The sequence below is a fragment of the Molothrus ater genome, chromosome 9 (assembly GCF_012460135.2).
Source record: "Molothrus ater isolate BHLD 08-10-18 breed brown headed cowbird chromosome 9, BPBGC_Mater_1.1, whole genome shotgun sequence".
Lineage (NCBI taxonomy): Eukaryota > Metazoa > Chordata > Aves > Passeriformes > Icteridae > Molothrus > Molothrus ater.
Genome location: NC_050486.2, coordinates 15,852,298 through 15,875,783, shown reverse-complemented (window position 1 = coordinate 15,875,783; position 23,486 = coordinate 15,852,298). Strand labels below are relative to the sequence as shown.

Genomic DNA, 23,486 nt, shown 5'->3' with positions numbered 1-23,486 from the left:
AAAGGACAAAGCATCTACTATATGAGTGTAATCAAATGCAGGTTTATACCAGAAATATAAATAGTACAGATTGGAAAAATACTTGAATAATGAAGTATTTCATGCAATTCCAAGGAAAATCAGATGAATGACTGAGAAGGATGGAAGTGTACACAATTCATTATATAGAATATGGTAATGCTTGGCTAAAAGAAGTGTGGAGTTCCTCACTTTAATGAGCAAAGTCTTTGCTCACAAATTAAAAATAAACAAATAAAAAAGATATGAGTATGATCTCACTTATTGGCAGTTGATCAAACTGCAATTTTCCCCAAGAGCTGGGAAGCCACTGCCTTATAACACATCAAGAACTCCTGCTTATTGAACTGATCTGTGTACAGACTGACTCCTTTTCTGTCTACAGCAATTGTTTTTCCTATCAAAACATTTGGGTTTATAGAAATGACAACTTAATGGTTAACTGGAAACATTGCAGGATGTTAAAGCTAAATCATGCTCACTTGACTTCAGTGTCTATTGTACCCCCACTGAATAAAAGTATTTTATAAAAGTGTCCTTTCACTGAGGGTTGTACAGCTGGTCCAATCTCAGTGCAATGCTGCTGATGTTAATAGCAAACTTAAATAGCTACACACAACAGTTTAAATCTCTAACATACATATATTACCATAACTGAACCCAGCACTTTTCATTAATCATACAATGGCATGCTGCTTCATTTACAGCCAGCTGATTAAAATAGAGATATATTGTCCCGAACATCACGGAAATCATGGGCACTCAGCCATTGTTTCCAAATAGTGTTTTCTCAGCCTTGTTTCACTCCTCAGCTACATATTGCAGATTAAAAAAATTATTAAGGATTCCAGCATAGAAATGGACAACAAAGGACCCTAAATAAGAGATTGAAAGGCATAAATTTTCTGTCACAACAAGAATAAAACTTCAGGTAGAGAAGGCCTACTTCAATGTCCTCTACCCTACTACTGCAGCATTTCAAACATAATCAAAAGAAACTAATTTGAGTTTTTGATAAGGAGAACCTGAAAATAGCTTGATAAGCTATAGATAGAAACATGTAGCTTTGAATTTTTATTTACATGAGTCCAAACACCTAAGAATGCTTGGAAAACAGGCACATCTACACTGAAAAAAGTTATTTGAGAATGGGTCAACAATCTACCTCTTAAGTCACTCATCATCCAAGTCTGTGTGAATTTCACATGACTCTTACTGAAAAGGAACAGTTAAGACCCAAAGTACACCTTCATCTCTGACCTATGTCTCTAAACATATCATTTACTCAGGGACTGTATCTCAATTCAAATGTATAATTTTTGAGTATTTTTCAGAAGGGACACAACGGATGTATCACTAAGCTTCTAATTCTATAAATAAGGTAAAAGTCTAAAGCACCATAAGGAGTCTTGCACACCATCAGACAGGATTAGTGATTATTTCTGTAATATTCATTGTCTACCAGTGCATAGATACTGCTACATATTTATTATAAGCTACATGTTTATAATTACGATTTATGTACACATTTCCACGAATTTTCTTGGAGAATAGCATTTTGTTGTGAACTGAATGCAGAACAAGGAACCAAGAGCTTCTCTGTCCTAACCTTCACTCCAGTAACGGGTTCTTGAGTTTGCAGCCTTCAGCAAACCACTTCCTGCATTTGTAAAATGAAGATATAAACACCTGCTTGGTTAGCTAGAAAAGAATACTGGAAAACTATTTGGCCTTCACAACCAAAAGCCAAGTCTGAAAAATTCACAGTGAATTTGGCAAGGAAATATTGCACAGTGCACTGCAATCCCAGCGTTGCTTCGGCACCTTATGGCATTTTCCCTGTATGATTTCCAGGCTGAGTTTAAGTTTGACTTCCAAACCTGCAGACATTTATGGCTGTTAGCTACAATCACAGAATTTGTCTCTCTGACTTCAGGAGGATTAATTAGATGCCTAAAGGTAAGGAATTAACCAAATGCTTGTAGAATGAAGGCTTCATTTGGTGAAGGGCCAATTTTCCCAATTGATAATGTATAAATAAAATAATGCCTAATTTTCTACCATTACTAATGCTTTATATACTATATAATTGGAAGCAAATTAGCAAGTTATTTTAAATTGTTTACATACAAATCTTATTTCCTTTAAGAGTAGAAATCAACGGCCATTTCTCTTCTAATTTGATGATGTTGTTACATATTACGAAGACTAAGCATAAGGGGCTTTTTCTTTTAAATTATCTCACTGTGTACTGAAGTTAAACATTTGATAAAACACTACCCAACAGAAATAAAAAGAATTAGATAATAATCAAATATAATCTCATATTTTTATTAATCTAGGGCAGTTTCATATTTGATGCACATACAAGAATTTTAAAGAATCTTTTAAAAAAGTATTTTGACGATACTGCTTGTATTCTCCATAAAAGTTACAAGAAAATGGTTCATGTAACTGGCAATGTTATTAAATAATATATATAGTTAACATTACTTTTGTGAAACAGTCACCATATTCCTCAAAACAACCTGATCCTTTTTATTCAAAAGGAAGCAAAAAAGTCTCACAAATACCAGTTAAAGACTGATTCTCTCGAACATGACTCAGTGAAAAATAATGACTGACTGTTAAGACCTTATATTTGTGAAACATGACACAGGTCATCAGCAGGAGTCCACAGAAATCCAGCTACACTGTTTTCACATCAAGGTTCACAATAGCCTGATTTTCTTAAGGCTCTTGGTTCTCTCTGAGCCTCACTCCTCAGCTGAACGTATGTGAATATCATTCTGGGTCTATCATAAGTTAAAGCATAATTATTTGTGTGTGACAGTAGTATGGGCACTTGCCACAGTCAGCAAAAGCAAAGTTACTACTGCTGATCATGTGTCTTTCAGAGCTCTAATTCTTGTAAGTATCATGACACCACATCCCCGTGGAAGGACACATGAATAAAGAGGCTTTTTGTGAGGTACACAGTGAAAACAAAGCCCATCAAGGCAGATAAACTCTTCACTGCATAGATTTTCAGACCAAAATATCACAAACAAATGGAAGCCAACGGAACTTTCCAAGCTTGTGGGCAGAGGGAATGTAACAGGAAAAACTACCTTCCCTGCCTTCCTGAATTTTTTCAAATGCTGCTATCACCCATGTTTCAACCCTAACTACAACTTCCTATGATTCCTGTCAATTCTTCTCAGTTGTCCATGACAACTACATCTATCATAATCTGGAAAAGAAAATCTAAAAAAAATTATGTCCTTTGAGTCTAGAACACAAGCCCTTTTTCCTCAACTACTCTTGGATTAAGTTCCCTGACCTTGACTGAGCAGTAGGTGTTGTCAACAACTTCTATCCTGTGATGACTGAAGTTTGTCCAGGAGACACAATTCCCTGTTAAATCCTTACTACTTCTTCACAGAAGACATCAGTTCACATAGAAATTATTTGCAAGAATACAAATGACCTCATTTGCAGCCAAATTAGGAATAAAACAAAATTTAGCAACTGCAAGAGTTGCTAGGCTCCTCTCCAACCATACAATGGTTTGATATATAAGTGTACATGGCTTTCTCTCATTTGGGGGATTTATACCAGTCATGAGATTTTTGATATTACATGCATTTTTCAAAACTCCCTAGAAATGCTGTCCATGATTTGAAAGATAATATAAAGAATTTTATCTGTTAATACACTCCACTCCCCAAAATGCAGTGGCATAAACACTAATGTCCAACATACTGCAAGGGCGAGGTAGCACTGAATATTCTGCTCAACAAAAGTCAGGCTGCCTAAGGAACACTCTTCCATGCAGTTCTGGATCCAAGTAACTCCAACACTGTCTGTTTTCTAAGAAGACTAGATCCTTAATGGAAAAGCTGCTAATAGCTATGTGTTCATTAGACTTGGAAATGGAGAGTCACTCCTCTAGCCTGGAGCCAGAAGGTGGGCTATCTTGGAGGCAGGGTTGATAGCTTTTGAATACCAGATGAAGTCTATGGATACAAGACTGGTGTCAAATGACAAGAGCCTTAAGCAGATGGATGACAGTGTGTGTGCACTATAGGCTGTTGTTAATTTACTAGCTAGAGATAATGCTTCTATAAAATTAAAAATGAGTCACTGGAAAACAGCCTGAGAGGCCATAGCCTGCAGATTTCAGGCCTCCTGGCAGGCCTGCATTGTGGGGGATATGTTTTTATAGAATTATGAAAATTAAAATTGCATGTTAGAGAGAAAGAAAATGTAATTGTTTCTCTTACTAGCTATTTAAGCTATTCATAGCTTGGATTTGTTATTCACGATTACATATTCAGTAAAATGGAATAAACTACTCATAGGAACTCATAGACAAGATACACATGAGCAATGGCAAACATATATAATATCAATGAATTTTCAAGTGTCATTATGTGGGGTTTATGTCTGGAACTATCCTTCCACAGTTTTAGCATGACCATATACAAAGTCCCTCCTTTTCACTATTGCTCTGCATAGGACTTGTCACTGCTATTGGATTATGTTGGAAATAACCTTTCCTCTGTTTTTATCTTGGAATGAAAATTTCATGTTATACTTCTTGCAAGACTGTCAACAGATTTATGTACCATAACAGAGACAAGGCTGTCTCATTGTTTCCTTGCTTCAAATGTAAGACCAGACGTCAGATTCGATGTAAAATTTTTGTGAGAGTCCATTTTGATAAAGAAGTAACTTTATCACCAAAGGCAAAAAAAAGGAACGGTAAGTAATAAGTACACAGGTTTCAGCATGGTTCTCATGCTACCATTCACTGGCAGGGATACCCCTTACTGTGCTATCTAGAACTTCCTGGGCCACTCAAGACCATCTAATCTTAAGAAAACACTGAAAAATTCAAACAATCTGCCATCCAAAGAAGCTGGATCTAAGGTGTCTATGTAACCAAAACTGTTCTTGATCCCTACATGTATTTATCAAAGGCCCAAAACCAATTTAACCCACGGCCTGACAACCAAATTCCAACAGATGTGAAAAATATGCTGTAGGAAAAACAGTTCCAATGCCTAGACAATTCCTTTAACATTTCATCTATCCAATGTACAAGTAACAATGCCTTGCAATTTTTCAGTACTTTTTGCCCCTATCACTGTTGGTGAACACATCCCTTTGGATACCATTGCCCCTAGAATCCCAGCTCAAAGACAAAAAATAACCACATGACAGTTAGTGACAAGGTCAGAAGAAACCAAACCTTGCAGTGCCCATTCAGGGTTCATGTAGTTTTTAATCCACAACCCCAGAGAGCTGACGTAGAAAGCCAGCTACACTGTTCCACCCCATCCTGCACCAACTCAGCACCACTGAGTCCAGCAGTATTACTGATGGTTTACATGCATGTGAATGAGGGCAGAATTAAATATGACATATGTAAAGAGATGTTCTTCAAAGCTTAAAAAGAAATGAGAGGAAGGAAGGGGAAGAATATGCAGACAGTGAATTAGTTATCCTGCATAATATACTACAATCAAGGTCACATGTAAATGTTTATGTATATAAATACATAATACTGGCCATGCAATATTGTGCCAATTCTTTTCAGACACTGACAGTGACAGAGACCTCTGTGCAGCAACAGACATTTTTCAGCTTTAGAATACTTTAATACAAAAGTGTCTACCATAGAGACTTGAGTCATGAGCACATCCAAGTATTACAGTGCAGCACCTCTCATTTCCACTTGAAGGTGAAAGGCTGACTTTACAAAAAAGTTTCTCTTTTTTCAGTCCTATGCAACACCACCTGTCTCATCAGCAGGACCACTCAAAAGGGATGGGCCTCAAGGCACCTCAGTCCCAAGATTCTCCATGCCTCATTCTTCATCCACGCTGCTAGTAATGTACCATCACTGGCACAGTTACACCTGAACACTCTGGTGCAGCCAAACACCTGGCTTTATTTTCCACTGTCCAAATGAAAAATAAGCATAATCTGCTATTTGAGGATACAGCAAATGAGGGAGTTCATGACAAATTGTGTTGGTTTATGCAGAATAGTGATAATAAGATACAAATGAGAATTTTTTGCTTAATGAATAATACTAATCACGTTTCAACAAATGCTGTGCCCTTCTAATTAGAGAGAATGCATAAAATCAGCTTAATTTATTTGTGACTAGTTATACATAGTTTAAATATTTACTAGAGATTTACTCTAACATTTGAAATGATTTTAAACAGCTCTTGCAGTAAAACCAGACCTAGTAATGTAAAAGAAGTTAAAATTGTAACTTCTGCCCTCCCTTTTGTTATGTAGCGTGTGATGTATGCCCTCAGTTCAAGACGCAAGAGAAAGGATATTATTGATTTACATGTTAATTCTCCAACTGTTACTAATTTTCTTGATTCCTGCTTCCAAAGTTGCACTTCCAACATTCATCACTGTAGTACACTAGAGGGGCTGAGCATCTTTTTCAATAAATTACAGGAACTATGACTAATTATAGTGATATTAACTATGCAAAGTAATGTGTAACTTAAAATGGATACGTTTATCATTTCAAATTATGCTTTTGACTCTTGATGGCCTAATACATAGATGCTTTTCCTTTTTTTATACAGACTATGAACTCTGCTATTTTTTTTAAAAATCTGTTTCACAGATATAGGCATACCTTGTGAATTTGATGAATGGAACCAAATCATTTACATCTCATGTAATGCCTAGTGGGTAGAGGATAAGATTAATACCAAGGGCAAGGAGGGCCAAATCCTGATTGTTATAGCAAAGCACTGAGGACTCAGCTTGAACACTGCCATCAGAAAGTATTTGCCTACAGGATTTGTACCCTATTCTTTGTCTTCCTATTTCTAGGAAGCTAATAGTGCAAGTTGCTTGGCTGATAATACCAGCAGCATCAAGCAGTCACAGCAAAAACAAGTGCAACTGACTTTGGACAGTTTGGAAAGTATATTACACAGGTTTAAATTACAGAAGCTTTAAAACAATGGCAGTGCAGTTATGCCTGTGTAAGAGCTCTGCATAACAGCAGAACTTTCTAGCAGCACCACATTGTTGTAGTTCTCCTTCCAATGTGGAAGAAACAAAGCCTCTGTCTTGTCAGTCATTTTCACATTACCTAGCTAAAAAGCTTCAGCACTACTGCACAGCAGAGTAAATCAGGTCAGTACCTCAATTCAAAGAACAACAGAAAACACATGAAGTACAAAGAGCTTAGGGGTAAATATCTCCATTCCCATATCTACAGAAGACCTGAAAAACTAGCACAGTGTTTTGGAATAAAGCTGGAGAAGGTTTGGAGAAGAGTTTGCTGAGTTATCATCAGAGCTGGACTTCTGATTTCTTGAGCTGGGTAAGTACTACATTGAGGTACTAGTACTAGTTTGAAGTACTAGCACTTGAGCTTGAGTCTAGTATTTCTAACCTATTGTTACTAATATTTCCAGGTTTCCTTTCCTCTCATCTTTGCTGCTCTGGGAATAGATGGGTCAGCTGACTGTCAGTTTGGTGTCACCATCTGCATAACCCAAGTCTCTTCTCATCAGCAGAAAATGAAGATTCTAGTTGTGACCTGGGCATCACCAATAGCATTAAAATATAAATCAACCCGATTTCAATAATACCCTCTTGTGGCTGAGCTGTTTGCCAGTTATGTCAGCTGGGTACATGAGATGAACACTCACTGAAAATAATTTTGACTCTTAGAAACTATGTTGGTAACAAGGAAGGAAACTCTCTCATAAGAGGAAATGAAGTTCTCTTCCCAGAGGTCTTTAAGAAAGGACTTTCCCTCTACACAACTTCCAGGAAGGTTCCTGGCATTCCTACCTGCTTACTGTATCCCTGTGACTATTGCACCCTGCTTCCTCCTTGACATAGCCAGAATGTCACCAGACAGAGCTGTCACTGAGGCTCCTCTTCCTTCTGAGGGGGTTGCCAGACCCAGGGGGATCAGTGATGTCTGTGCTGCTTATAGAGTCTGCTCCCATTTTCTATCCCTCATCTTCCACCATTCTCCAGCTTATCAGGTACTCTTAAGACCTGGCCTTAGTATGTAAGTCTATCTTCTAGGGCATTTACAGAACCACTGCCTGCACAACCCACACACCTCAGCTGGTCCCTAAATGCTGGCCTATGTCTAAAATAATAGAAGGAGAATTTGCAAGACAGTCTTGAAAGGGTTTGAATGTACTAATGTGCTCTCTTGAAACTCCAAATATAGCACAGAGTCGATCCAGAGAATAATTTGTGTTGGAAATCACAGAAGGTCACCTCATGCAAGCCCTGCTCAAAGCAAGAGTCAAAAAGACAAGGCTCAGTCAAGATCTAAACATCCACAAGGAAGCAGGGTAACTTGTCCAGTATGTGATCACTCTCATAAAAAAATTAAAATCCTTCTATTTAATGAAAATGTTTTGTATCCTAACTTTTAGCTGCTGTCTCCCATCCTGCCGCTGCATCTCCCTGACAAGATTTTGGCTCTTAGAAACTATGTTGGTAACGAGGTCTCTGTCTTTTTCAGATCCTCCCATGAGGTAGCTGTAGACAGCAATAAGATACCTACACAGCCTTCTCCACTTAGAGATGAGCAAATCCAACTCTCACCCCCCTCCTTGTATGTAATGAGCTCCAGAAGGCTTAATATGTAGTGGTTCTGATTACTAAACAAAATTTAATTCAAAGAAGCCTTGGTGGAAGACAATTTCTGAGACTATTTAAAATCAGAAGTGAAAATCACTTACTAGCATCATTTACAACTCCAAAGCACAGCTCACAGCTGTCCCAGTTATATTCTTATCAATCTCTTCTGGACAAGTATTCTCAAGTCCTCTACCTCATCTAATGTTTTCTAATTCTCCTCTCATGAAAATTTACTCTCAGGAAGTCATTGAGAGTTCACAATCTAATTAAACAAAAACGCTGTATGATAAAATTTACCACAGATGCATCAACCATGCTCTTTAACTAGAGCTGAGATTATAAAATTTGAAAATTCCTGATCAAAATCTAAGCTGCTTTAGAAACCTACAAACAGTACATCCAAAGCAAGGAATAATGAGGTTCTGTCCTTGAAAAGTCTTCTGGACTTCAACAGACTTCATTACCATTACCACTTAGAACAAACCCATAGTTTTGATCAACATGAACGCAATGAAGGGTTTGTCTACTATTCAGGACATTTTATATGACTGATATTATGTATGCATTTGGCTTAGGCATTTAACTCTCACTTTTTTACTTCTCAGGGAAACGTGACAATTTAAAGTTCATATTCACTGGACTACTATCAGGTGTAAAATTCCACACCACTGTAAAATGGCCCCTTCTAAAATAGTATCTTTATGTCATTGTCTATGCTTTTAATACTACTAAAGTATTAGTAAGTTATTAATTACTAAAATAAAAATTTCAGCCTTGGATATCAGAATCTCAGACCACATATTATGAGTCACAGAATTCTAAATATTGTGCTACTAACATTTTTCCCCCAGATATCCCATTTTTTGGTGATGCAAAGATACAGCAAGACTGCCTACATATACACAACAAACAGCTGGAAATCTACAGCCTGCCCTCCTTTTCAATACTTATCACTTTAGAGACAGAAGATTAACAAATGAATTTGCCTTGCAGGGTGGAAGAAAGCCAAAACACTGCCACTATTTTTTTCTGTGTGGAGAAGCAAAATTCTTTTATTAGAGTAAGAACAGACAAAGATGTGGAGACACAGTATGACAGACTGCAGACATGATCCTTTAGGGTCACAAATCTCAGGTATGGAATTGGCCATGTAGAACAGGCCATCTTCTCTTGCATTCACCACTACCCACAACTGCTAAGATCTTTCCTAATTTTTCTAAGCCTTTTCTAAGCTCTTCCAATCACTGTACAGCCAAGAATGAACAAAACTTCAGCACTTGGGAACAGGGGAAATGAGTGCTTAAGAGTCCTGCTTCTCCTTCTCTTCATTGTAAACTCCTTTAGATTGCCCATCCAACACAACTCATTAATCCCCCAAAAAGCACTGAATTATTTCAAGAATATTGATGCACAACCCTTACCAGTGCTTTTATTTTAAGTCTCAAAGATACTCAAATTGGTATTTAAAGAGTACTTCCTGGAGAATTTATAACATCCAAATCCCCCACATCGAGAACAATAAGTCTTCATGAAAGGAATGAAGAAATATAGCCATTTAAATTGTTCAACATCATTAAAATACTCCTAACTAGCTACTCCTAGGTGAAAAATACTATAGTTTCACAGACAAAATAGTAGTTCCTCCTTAGACAGACTTTAAATAAAGCTTAAGTGAGATATCAATGACTGAAATATGCTCATGTTTCCTTGGCTTCTCCAGAGAGCATTTCCTCTGACTCTAAATAGGAGTTGTCTAATGGCTTTGACTAAACTGCATTTCTGAACCTTAAGAAAGCAGGGTCTCTTCTCTGACAGCTTCTTTTGATCTGATGTTAAGAGATGTTCAATTGCCTATAAATTCTTTCACTAGCCACTATAGATCAGATTTTCAGAGGTATTGCATACCTGAGCTCTGGCTTCAGAGGGGAGCATGGAGGACAACTGCAGCTATATACAGCCCAATTTCATCACTTATATACTACACCAAGAGGCACCAAATCATCAGTATCAGGTGTCCTGCATACATGAAAATTGTCAGGCCTGTTTCACAAAAGTTGATGTGAAGTGTAGCTGTGTCCAATTACCTGAGCAAGTAAATGTCTTTGCTCTAAAGAGGTGGACTCAAAGAGCAGGCTGATGCTAAAAGCCAAGGACCAAAGCTGTGCAGAGAGTGCTGGACTACCAAGCAGTAGTTCTGGAGTTCAGAGCAAGGATAAGGATTAGTTCCATGCTCTGCATGTGAGGAGCAGCTGTGGCAGTGTGCTAAGGAGATAAAGACAAGGATACAAGGATTTCCTAGGCACAGCACAATAGTTTCTGGAGTAAACATTCTTTGAATTGTAAGTTCCTATGAAGTTCCTTTCACAAGAAAACACTTTAGATATTTTGTTGAATACACTGGTAACATCTAATGCTACCATGGCTCTGGTTGAAATTTTGTTGAAATTCAACTTTCTGTAATACTTAAATATACATGGACTCCCTTTATTTCAATAAAGTGGTCCAATCTCTGCCTCCTTTAGCCTCTCTCTACAGGAGAATTTACATAAAAACATCGAATTCATCAAGACTATTCTCTGTATGTAAAAGCAGATTTCTGGAAAAGCACAGGCTGAAGGCTACTGGTGAAATTGCCACTCCCTCAGGCCCAGGTTCTGTAGACAATAAATCAGTTGGCTAACACAAGCCAACCCACAGGCAGTTCCAGGCTGCCACAAGCAGACTGTTCCCTGTACTTCCATTGGTTTAAAGTTTGTCCATGTTCCCCTGCATGTCACGATGTGGTTGCTGAACAAAAGCTCACCTATGGCAAGCCTGCTATGCTTCCTAAGTGAGCGGCTGCTCACTTTTTAAAACTTATGTTCCCTTTTTGTCCCAGCAACATCCTTCAAGTCACATTTCTTCTTAACATTTATAACAATGCTGATATAAAGCTGTTTCCAAATGGCTGACATCAGGTCCTGTCCTGTTATCTGAATTTCTCCTGCTATACCTAAAAAGTACCTTCTTGATGGATATAAAGGATCTGAGTGTCCAGAGCTGCTCCTGCTCAGATAAGCTGGCATAACATCCCAGAATTCTACTCCACATCACTCACAACTTCAGTTTAATATGTATCAATATCTGTGACTAAATGGTACCTCAGTGTTAGGAGAGTTATCACACTATCAATATGCACTCACAGCATGGATTCCAGGATACTCCAGTCCAGTTGCTTACTGCTGCTGATCTCACTTAGCATGCTAATTCCAACTCCTACTAACCCAGCAGGAAGACAAGACCCTAACTTGTTACAATTCATTTCTGTATTGCTGAGGCCATTTCAGCTCACTGAGGTATCCATTCAGAGAAGTTTTCATTACTCTTTGGTTAATGTGGCAGTTAATGTCCTTGAGCTCCATGTTCCTGTGTCCATTTAAAAATGTGGGAAAAAAATGGGTTGCCCTTATTTAGGATACAATCTCATAGTCAATCATTTGAAAAATCTTAATTTGCAATTGCTGGAGTGGATAGTGAAACCATTTCCTGAATGATGCTGCTTGCCTTTCAGATTCCTCTCAGTATTATTGGAAAGGCTATGTTAACTCTGGATCAGTGTTCTTTAATAAAACAGCATAGCAGTAAACACCAAAAATAAGAGTTTCATGCTTAAGGTACTATACATTAGAAAAATGTAATGTTCTATCGATGTTTCTTGCTGTTTTATAGTTACCTGATATATGTTGGACTTTCAATCCTTTCTATGCCCTGAGCATTCATTACATTTACACATTTTACAGTTCTCTAGTAATTTTGCAATACATTTTCCTGAATCAGCTGATGACATTTAATGGAATGTTTAAGGCACAATATAAAACCATAAATGCTTTTGCTTATTCTGGGGAAAAAAAAACTGTGCATGTAAATTGGTTTTCATATTAAAAACTACGTTGGTGTACCCAGCATTTTTGCTTCTGCTATACATATTAAAATATAACTAAATGCCTCTTATGCAATACTGCAGCATAAGTACAAATAACAAGCATTCGTACTTTACAAGCAAGCTATATGATTAAGGGGCTATTAATGAAGTGAAACAAAGCCTCAGTGCTAGAATGTAATAGTCCATGAAATTCTTATGGGGAGAAAGAGAATCTGCAGTGAATAAATATTAACCTAAATGCAAGAGAAAACATAAAGCAAACAAAAAAAGAAAGCATTTTTAAAGCCAAAATTTTGGTAAAAACTGCTGACTACTTAAGGAAAGTCTATTTGCATACCACAGGGCTCCATCTGCTGTGGAAAATATAGGCTGCAAGAATGATTTAATATTTAATAGAAGTAGTGGCCGTTGTTAATTATAATTTGCACATTTACAAATCAGCACTGATAGCAATACAAATTATGAAATATAAGGGTGTTATGCCGGATACTGGGGAAAATAAGATGACAGACAAAGTTAATGGAGTATCCCTAACAACAGCTCTGTCAGAACACATCAGAGAACTAATCCAGTTACTAAGAGCCTGCAATGGAAAATCTATTTAAAATATTAAAATGCTGTTTGGTAAAAGCTTTTTCCTAGTGCATTTTACTTAAACAGTTGCTTATTGCTCATGGGTCATTAGCTGTACACCCAGATGCATTCTGCAAACTGCTGTTCGAAAGAACAGTAGAAATTAAATAAGAAATAGATTTCTGCAGCATTTTCCCTGATATCTAGAATCATCTAACTGCAGATTACAGACAGAAAAGTAATATCAGCTGCTTCCAAGATAGGTGCTCTTACTGTTGCTATAACTAGACATTTCCTTTCATTAAAAAATAAAAAAGCAACATGTTATAAAGAACTTGACTCATTTGAAAAATTTTCCATCCCTGGAACTCACTCCAAGTGCATTAAGAGACAAATATGCAGAGAAAGTAATGCCAATACTGAAAACTCAGTTCTAGTTTAAGACTTAACATTACTTCAATTTCAACACTGAAACTATAAATAGACTGTTATTTAGTAAAACCACAGAAATTCACATTGATTGTTTTCATTAATCTCACTTTTCTTATCATCATGTAATATGGATTGCAGATAGAAACCATTAATGCTTTAATAGCAACTCTGCTCGCCGAGTCATTCATGCTGCTACTGATTTCTATGTTTTCACATCAGGTAGGTGGTCTGTAATATAAACCATGAGGCAACCCTAACCCCATTTAATTCATCAGGTAGCTTACTGTTTATATCACCTACTAGATACAAGGTAAAAGTATGTACAAGGCAAGAGCCTTGTACATACCTTTATCTGTAATATTCCCAGTATACAGTTCATTGTAATACACAAGCTAATTGTGCTCCTGTGGTACAGACAAATCATATTCAGTCTGCAGAAAGAGGTACAATAGCTGTCTCCTTAAAGTCCAACAGATTAGCAAGTACATATTCATCTAAAACTCTGGCAATGAGTCACCCTAGGCTGATCTAGCTGTGTTTAGCTTACAAATTCTGCTGGAAAAAGTCACGAGTACCACATTTTAGCTGCAGCTTCTTTTGTCCATGTATTGGATTTCTTTTTATTTCATGTCCACAAAGGAAGGATGTGGAAGTAGGCAATTAGATATGCTGATGGAAATGGTCTGGGGAAGCCAAAACTCCTGTTTCAGGGGCACAACATACAGTTATGACAGAACCATGAACCTACAACTACCTTTCTGTTCCTTCTGTTGTTACTGAATATCTTTTTCTCTCTGATCAGAAGAGTTGCATTTTATCTCACCTGGTTACTCATACCACTAGGTGGATAATTAAACAGAGTTAATACTTGTTTTGCTGGAGTACAATTTATTAGATGTATTAATTTGAATTATACAGTGTCAGTTTCCCGTCAAAAAATGTTATTCTTGAGCATCACATGAAAGACAGTATTTCAATACTAAAAAACATACCTTCTGGTGCAGAAGCAGTATCTGCCCATTTGTAGCTCCTCAATTCCTCCCTTTAGTAATGGCTTCAATAATGAAGTCATTCTCACACATCTATGCCTACAAAGAGAAAAAATAGGCTTTGTTATTTTTGACTCTGAATCTCTATTTACTGTGCAATCAGAAAGGCGATTTTAACAGTATCAAAATTAATGCTCAGCAATTGCATAAGGTACTCATGTTTGAATTTTTTACCAAACTATTTCTTTGTGGTTTTGGGACTGTATAAGAATCACAAGATCTCTTACAAGATGTGTGATGATGGGGGAGATTATCCAGAATTTTAGGCAGCTTGTTCTATGGCAAGAGGCCAAGACCTCATTTGACTGCTGATGTCCTAGCCTATAGTAGTTGAGGGCAATCTCTGCTTTTTGTTAGGCAATAATTCCATTTCACAAAGTAAAGTTGTCAAGACAAAATAATGATTGCTGCAAGTTCCTCTCTTTTGCAAAACACAAAAATCTCTGATTAGCCGAAGAACTAAGATATGATAAAATAAAGATAAAATGGTTCAAGCAGAGAATGCAATTCTGGTTTTATGAAAACCAGACCAAAATAACATCACTTCCAGATATTTTTGCATTCTTTTTGTGTTGTGCCAGCAATGTAAAGACTATCTTAATACATGGCTGAAAATGCCCTTGTTACCAGCAACTCCTCAGATCCCTACCATACCTAGATCTCAGTGCATGAGTACTATGCAGAACAGGACAAAGAAGAAACACAGCAAGAATATGAAATATCCCCTTGGCATGGGTAGTAGAGCAGTTCTTCAGCAGCTGTTACTCAATTTAGTGCTATCTCTATTTATACTAGAGATTGTTTTTTCCTTCAGCAATCTCTAGGTTCAAGACATCAGAAAAGCAGAGAAAGATCACCCTTTTTTTTTTATTGTGTGAAGTGTTAATCTGGTAAGCACATGAAATTCCATCCTAAACAATAAAAAAACCCATAAATGGTTTACTAACCTATCATTATTCCATATATGCTGAGAACCAAACAAAGCAGTGTACAATACTCTGTAGGGGTGAAGAAACAAGAAAATTAAACTTAACAAGTACTAGCCCAGCCTGTGGTGTTGCTCATCCTGGCCTGATGAGTCTATGTCATTTTAACATGTACATGCTCATTTATTATGTCACAGGTCAGATCAAACAGTCGCCCAAATTGCAATTTTCAGAGCTGAAATAACATAACTCCCATTTATTCTTCAGAAATCTCTTGCAGCAATAATTTTCACTCTGGGTCAAATATACACTTAGCAAAACACATCTAACAAATTTATGGGTTTTCCTCTGAAGTCAGCAAAACATTTTCACACAATAGTCCGTAATGAGTATAAAGAACCTGCTCTATTTACCAGACATTGTAATTTCTTGCTCAAAAACCACAAAAAAAATAAAAACACGCATAGTAAATTTCCTCCCTACTTCGTCTCTTGATAGCAGCACAAAAGAAATAAATGATTGCATGGATGGCAATGATGTCCCCTTTTGCATAATTACTGGCCAGGATAATGAAAGGTTCTGTGACACAGACACCACTGTTTCCTAGTCCAGTAGGTCAGTTTTTCCTGAAAGGTACCTAAAGCTCTTGTTTCTCCTAGGTACCTAAAGCTCTAGTCCCATCAAATACATTTTGGTGTAGTGAGCAAATAAAGTAGAATGGTCCTCTCTGAAGATCAACAGTTTTCTGCAGAATGACAGGCAATCAGCTCCATGGAAATTCACAGCAATCTGGCATCCCACACACATCATAACTCACAAAGTCCTTGCTACTAACTATATTTGGGATCCCAGAAAATCCTGGAAAGCCTCAGAGTTAGGAAAGTACAAAAAGTGGACAATAAAAAGTTAGAGAAAAAGTTGGGCTTAAACAGTGGCAGAAATAGACTTGGATGTTGGATTTGGATGCTTCCTGCAGGCCACAGAGGAGTTTGGAGGAGTCTAAGTCAGGCTGAGGTTTAGCTGGTAGTCACTCCAGATTAGATATGAATGGTGTTCTAACGGTAAAAAAACTCATGAACCCCTCTCAGTACTATGCCATCTGGGCCTGTGATAACTGTATTTCAGTGGTCTCTTGAGTAGAAAATATTTTCTTTGGATTTCTTGCTTTGAAGTTTCCCAATATAATGTTTTTGATCTTTGCAATAGAACCCAATGTGAACTCTTTTTAGTTGCAATACAATACACTTTAAGATACTAAGGAAAAATAAAGTTTCATTAATTACATTCACAGAATATTTTAAACTTGTAGTGTGTGAAGGAAAGACTGACCTGGGCTCTTTATTTCACTGCAACCTACCAAGGAGAGAGACACAAGGGACAGAAAAGAATCTTCCATTCAGGAAGTACCAAGTTAAACTCAGAGCTTTTGGTGTATTCCACATTAGACATGACCACAAGCTCAGTATAAAGCCATTTCCCCTTGTCCTATCACTACATGCCCTTGTAAAAGTCCCTCTCCAGCCCTCATGTAGGCCTTCTTTAGGTACTGGAAGGGGCTGTGAGGTGCCCCCAGAGCCTTCTCTTCTCCAGGCAAAAAAAAAAAAAAAAAAAAAACCAAAAAAAAAAAACCCCAAAACTAAAAAAAACAACTCTCTCAGCCCATCTCATACAGAAGGTGCTCAAGGCACCTTCTTCATTTTGGAGAAGTGTTGTTCTAATTTGCAAAATGTATATAGACAAAAGTACCTGACAGCCTGACAGATAATGTCTAAATTAGGCACATGGCAGTGGAAAATACAGCAAAAAGGAACATAACCAAATAAAAAAAAAAATCAAAAAACACACAGCATCATAAAATAAAAGTATGGCTGCTAAAAGTGTCTTTTTATTATTGTCAGTGAGTTTCTTCTACATCCTTATTGATACTTCCACCTGTCATACTGCTGCCATATAACTCCAGCCATGACATTCATCCATGTTGTTTACTTGTGGCATCTTTCACTTCCTAATGGGTCTTTTCTCTTTATTTAGATCTATCATAAAAGCATCCTTTCAAGTTTGTTTTTAAGAGGAAAACTATTTCCCCAAACTGAATCAATTAAATGTCTAATATAGGTGTCTAGATTAGTGTTTTAGGCTTTTTATCTAGTCATACATACAGAGGCAAAGAAGAGCCCTGAGTAATCCCCTTGAAGTTTCACTAAAATGTTACTATGCTCATAAGTCTGTCACTTACACCACGCACCTAGAGCTAGACCCCTAAACAGAATTTGAAAGGATGGAGTGAGATTTTCAACAGCACTGACCTAACTTTACTGCAATTTAAGTCACAGGAATTTTACCATTAACTTAAATGTGACCATTTAAGGCAATGCTAAGTGCTTCTGAAAATCCAATCTGTAATCTTCTTTAAATTTATGGCTAGGCAAACTTGACCAAAAAAGAATAGCTTTACAATCATTACTTCTTTTTAAATCTACACATCAGCCATATGTGAACATGGCATAGTCTGTGCACATGTAAGAATAAATGCATGCATACACATAAATGAATAATATAAATGAATGCATACATATACATACATATAAATGAACTGAATTTTTGTGTTGACAGATCATTTGCCAAGTTAAAGCCAAATGTGATTTGAAATTACCATGATATTACACTGAATAAAGAGGATTTATAATGGAAATACTAAAAGAACCTCTCTAATAGTGAGCCTGCCAGGCACTCCTATATCAACATATATTTCATTCTTTTAAGTTAGTGCTGTTTTTCTTTCTCTGTATGTTTGAGAACAGTAAGTGAAATGTTAATTTTTTTAAGTCAGAACCATCTAGCTAAACCATCCAAATCATTTTTGTATACAGAGATTTTATTTGTAATCTTTCTCTGCAAGCTGCTTTGTTAAATCCTAATGACAACTTTTATGCATAATGCATAAAATAAACTTTACCAATGTTTAACACACTTTTATAAACATGTAAAACCCCTTCATAAGTGAGATGACACACTGCAGGGCATGCAGTTGCAGTGCACTGGGAAACCACACTTCCTAGATGACTGAAGGCATCTGCTCCATGCCATTAATTTCTCAACATCGAACACATGTAGTTATCTTAGAACAGCGGTGCATCATATTCTGGACTTTTTTATTAATAGAGAAGTACATTTTACTGCATATATAATAAGTGTGCTGTGCACATCTACAATCCTTTTCCTTTTATTCTAGGAACATCTGTATTTTCTCAAGGAATGGGGAGAGAGGAAGACAGCAAGATAGCTTTTTACCTTATCAAAACACTTTATTTTAGCAAAAAAGTATCTATAAAAATATATGCTAACAAGGAGTCACTCAAAAATGGATAGTATAAATCTTCCTTATGCAGGAGGCAAATAAATCAGAATAATAACAATGTATCACTAGCCTATGTCAATGAAATGATTTGTTTTACTCCTTTAATCTTTACCATATCTAAACTGACTATAATAAATGAATAATTACTCTGAATGCAGTGGAGTTAATTGAAAATCTGCTTGAAGTATAAAACCAAGAAATCATAACAACAAATACAAGGTTTAGCCAGTGTTTAGGAACTTGTCTTTGTCAATAATTTTTAAGGTTCAGTGTAAATGATACTGTTTACCATCATACATCATCTAACATTACTTCAGAAAGTCATGAATTATTTCAGACTTCCATGAATATTAACAATCTTTAGAGTCATGGTATTTCATCAGCATATACCCAAGTATTAAAGTCTTATGGGGTTTGACTTTTCAAAATGAAACCAATTTAATTTGAGTTTGTTTTATTCTCAAAACCTGATTTCTAAGTCCAGAGAGGTGCATACTTTCATACATGTAAAGCTCAGGTTTTCTTCAAATGCCATCAAAGGTATGTCACCTAACACAGGGACAGACTGATTATCAAAGCACACATCAGTACATGCCCTTCCTATTATGTCCAAAACAATTGGAATCCTGAGAGGCGTATACACTCCCTAGCAAGGCGAAGACAAAATTTGGTGGTTGTTTCCTGCTTAAAAACACAACAAAACAAGACCTTCCTTGGAAACTGTACCGTTTTGGATACTAATCAAGTGGCCAAAACAAAAAGTAAACAAATACTGTTTGCATGGAAGTCACCGCTGAAAGATAAACCAGTTATTCTACTGACCCACAAAAATTAGCCATTTCATCACTTTCTAAAAACGGTACATGCAGAATTTGCAATGAAGCTGACCAGCACGTGTTCCTCTTTCTTGAAAACAAACACTTGGTAATAAAGGCTTACAAGAGAGCAAGTGCACTCACCCAGTTCTGTCTCCATCGAACCTGACCTGCAGATTGCTTGTTTCACCCCTACAACTGTTGTTCTAAATTTGACTAGGGCTGAGATTAAAAAGAAACATGATGCATAAAGTAGCTTCAACACAGAATACATGAGAAGAAGAAAAGCTGGCGCTCTTCCCATACACACTCTTGTGCTGTATCACTTTATTCATAATGCAAATCAGAAGCACCAGATTTGAAATTAGGTTACCACAGCAGAGGGCAATACGGCTCTCACATATGTCCTTGGCAAACTGCAGCACATATACAATTACTGCACAACAAAGTCACTGTGTTGGCTGCAAAACAGGTTCTCTGTAATCAACAACTTCACTCATGTAAAAGAAGGATCATATTTCGAGTGTTGCTATTATACCACTGTCTTCTCATACATACATAGTACTGCAAATTTTCTTTATTTTTTTGGTTACTGTACAGGTTAAAACCAGCTTGTGCAAATGTTTTAGTAAATATTCTATCAAATAATTCTGAGATAAAATAAGCTAGAAGACACAGCAGTGCCAAAAGTTCTTGCTGACAGTCATCCCAGACAGATGTTGATTGTTGCTGTAAAGGCTTTCCTTCCTACAGGTAATACTTTCATCATCTCTCTCATGGTAGCCTCTCAGTTTTGAAGCACAATGATCTGAGGTTTTGAGTATGTTTGCACACAGGAAATAGTTATTATCATGTGACAGATTCCTGACAAATACACCTAAAACTTCTTCGGAAAACACACATTTTACAAAAGTTTGCATAGTCAGAATGTGCATCCTGGAAAAAAGACCAGTGCAGTGTGTAAATTCAGCCTAAGCAGACCAAACCTAACTAAAACCGGCAAGTGACAAACACTGTCAATTCTATCTCTGTACATCAAGTGAGAAGGGAGATGCCTGAGGCAGCAAGGTTACTTTATTCCATTAGCCAGAAAATATTTTTTCTCTCACTAAAATCCCAAAGTTGGGTGCACTCCTCTGACCTAACTTGCATCCAGATGACCCAGCAAGGGAGATTCATGCTATGCCAAATACTTGCTGATGGCAAAATAAGGAAGAAATCCAAGACTCTTGGGTTCCAACCCAGGTTTGTGGAGGAAGTTCTAGCTTCTCACAGTAAGACTGCCTATTGTTCTTTTGCCTCAAAACACATTCTATTCCTTGTTGCTCTGATATATCATGCTACTCTTGCACTCTGTCTCATAACAGCCATCCTCTTCAGTACAAATCTCATTTTCACTGCTACAAGAGGTTTCTTTTTTCTTCCTCACCTCCATTTCTCATGTTTTCCAGTAATAAGTTCAGAATATTTTTTTGCTTTCCTCCATGTTCTGTTAGATTGCCCCAGCAGAAATTTCCCATGTCCAGCATCACAGTTATACCCGTAGCTGTGGGGACAAGCCTATTCAGCATCCCTAAAGGCCTGTACCATGTCATGCTCTGTGCATATTAATTCTTTAAGGAATGTAAATAGCAAAAAATAGAAACATATTTAGGACAAATTTCCACACCAGCATAACCCTGAAAAAATTCAACATCCATGGCAGAAAAACAACTTTTCAAGAAGTAAGAATATTCTTCGAGCAGACAGAGAAACTGTCTCCTCATAACCTTATACTTGAAAATGACTTAAGTGTTAGAGCTTATTCATCAAACACACAGTGTTATGGGACAGACACCTGACATGGAAAATGCCAGCTAAGACAGGGAAGTTTGGTACAGTTAGAAACTACAAATTCAGCAATAGCAAGAAACGACCATTAACACTGGCTTATTTCTAAACTCTGCTGTTTGCGACAAGAAACATGATGAGAGTCACACATAAATGTGTGACTTCTCAACTGGTGCTTTCAACTGGCAGTGGGGACTCAGAGCTCGTAACTAGAAAAGAATGAAGACCTTGCAATCTAAAGTGGACAGAGAATGAAGATTATGCCTTGTGTGGCAGTGGATGGGGAGCCCTGAAGCTTAAAAGGCACAGACTGTGACAGTGTGAGCTACAGAACCGTGCAGGGCTGGCATTAGAGACTAGCACGTTTCGGGCAGACATGAATGTGGAAAACTCATGCTTGGTCATCCATTAGAAATGGATATTACCAATGAAAACCTTGTCCTCTGACTACAGTCCCCTGCAGTTTGAGCTCTAGGCAGGCTGACTCTTATCTGACAACCACCTTCTGCCTGGCTAACATTTGAAAATAGGAGGATTTTTACTTTAGGATTTGCTTTCTAATATCAGATATTCACTGAAAGATTACATTGAAAGAATGTCTTTAAAGAAGAGAATCGAAGCAAGATGTTCCTTTAATATTCAGAGTAAAGGGTAACATAATTAAAACTAGATACTAAAAATACTGGAAAATTTCTTTAAAAGAAACTCGAAACAAACAAAAACATAAGACTTGAAAGTTAAAATCCCTGCCCTGAAATGTACACTTTCTCATCTCTCAGGAGAATAAATGCAGAACTACCAGTGTAAAAGAGGTATAAGTAGAGATAAAATCTATTCTTCTGAGTTTAGTTTTCTTGACAAAGTGTAGCATGTCATCACGAGACTATCTTATTCTATTATAAGAATTGGTAAGGCCTATTAAAAGTCTGTGGAAATGATCCCTAATAAAAAAATCTTCATAAAACAAGGAATTCTCTTGATTAAATTCATATTGCATGAGTAGACATACAGTAAGTGTTCAGCTCATTGTAGTTCAGAAAATCATATATATGGGCCAAGATATGCCTTTTAGAAATCATATCTGAAACAAGAAGAGTAGGAAAAGATCATTTCTTCTGAAATAATTTTATTTTTCACAAGAAAGCAGAAACATATCTATCAGAAGAAGGATTATAACAAAGCAGCTGGAAGACTGGAACCTCTGTAATATATTGCACATTTTAATCATATTTGATACAACACTCTTGATATCGGTATCAATTACACTAATGACTCTTACATAATACTCCTGGGTGCCTAAGGGATGTATATTGTCACGTCCCTTTTGTCATAAAAATAGAGAGTAGTTCTATACACACACACTAAAGTAGTTTCTTTCATTTTTATATAATGAATGAGTAACATTGTAAAAAAAAAAAAATTTTACCCCATATTAGTTTAGCAAACAGAAAAGATTTCACATATGACAGTGCTAAATATACTCTTAAGCTGCTAATATAAAGGCAAAGCCTGAGGGGAAAAATTCTAATGATGAGCAATGCCAGAAGTTTTTATTTCAGGATCGAAAGTAAAAATGTTTCACTTAGGTATAGTCTTAGACGCATCATAGAAGAAATTAGATTTTCCAATAATTTTTATCTCTAATAAAATCACTGGAATTAATTTGAGCATCATTACAGGACTAAAAAAATGCTTTTAAAGGTACTGTTAGTTGCATAACTTGTCTCTGTGCACTTTATTACATACTGAAAACTGAGAGGTTTCAGTTTAAAGGATCTACACTTCCCAAGCAACTGCCTAGAAAACCCTACAGACTCCACAGTACAGTATAGAGAGCTGGCAGGACACAGGACTTATTCTCAGGGAAAGAATCAGAGAATCAGTTAAAAGGGGAAACCAGTTTCATCACAGATTTATGAA

General features: G+C 36.8%; 1 long non-coding RNA gene across 1 annotated transcript in view; it reads right to left on the bottom strand.

Moving 5' to 3' along the window:
- Positions 1-23,486, bottom strand: part of LOC118689582 (uncharacterized) — a 489,442-nt gene that overhangs the window by 342,290 nt on the left and 123,666 nt on the right. The window contains exon 4 of the long non-coding RNA XR_008508531.1: positions 14,581-14,676. This is a non-coding gene — a long non-coding RNA (uncharacterized LOC118689582). The remainder of the gene's footprint in view (positions 1-14,580; positions 14,677-23,486) is intronic.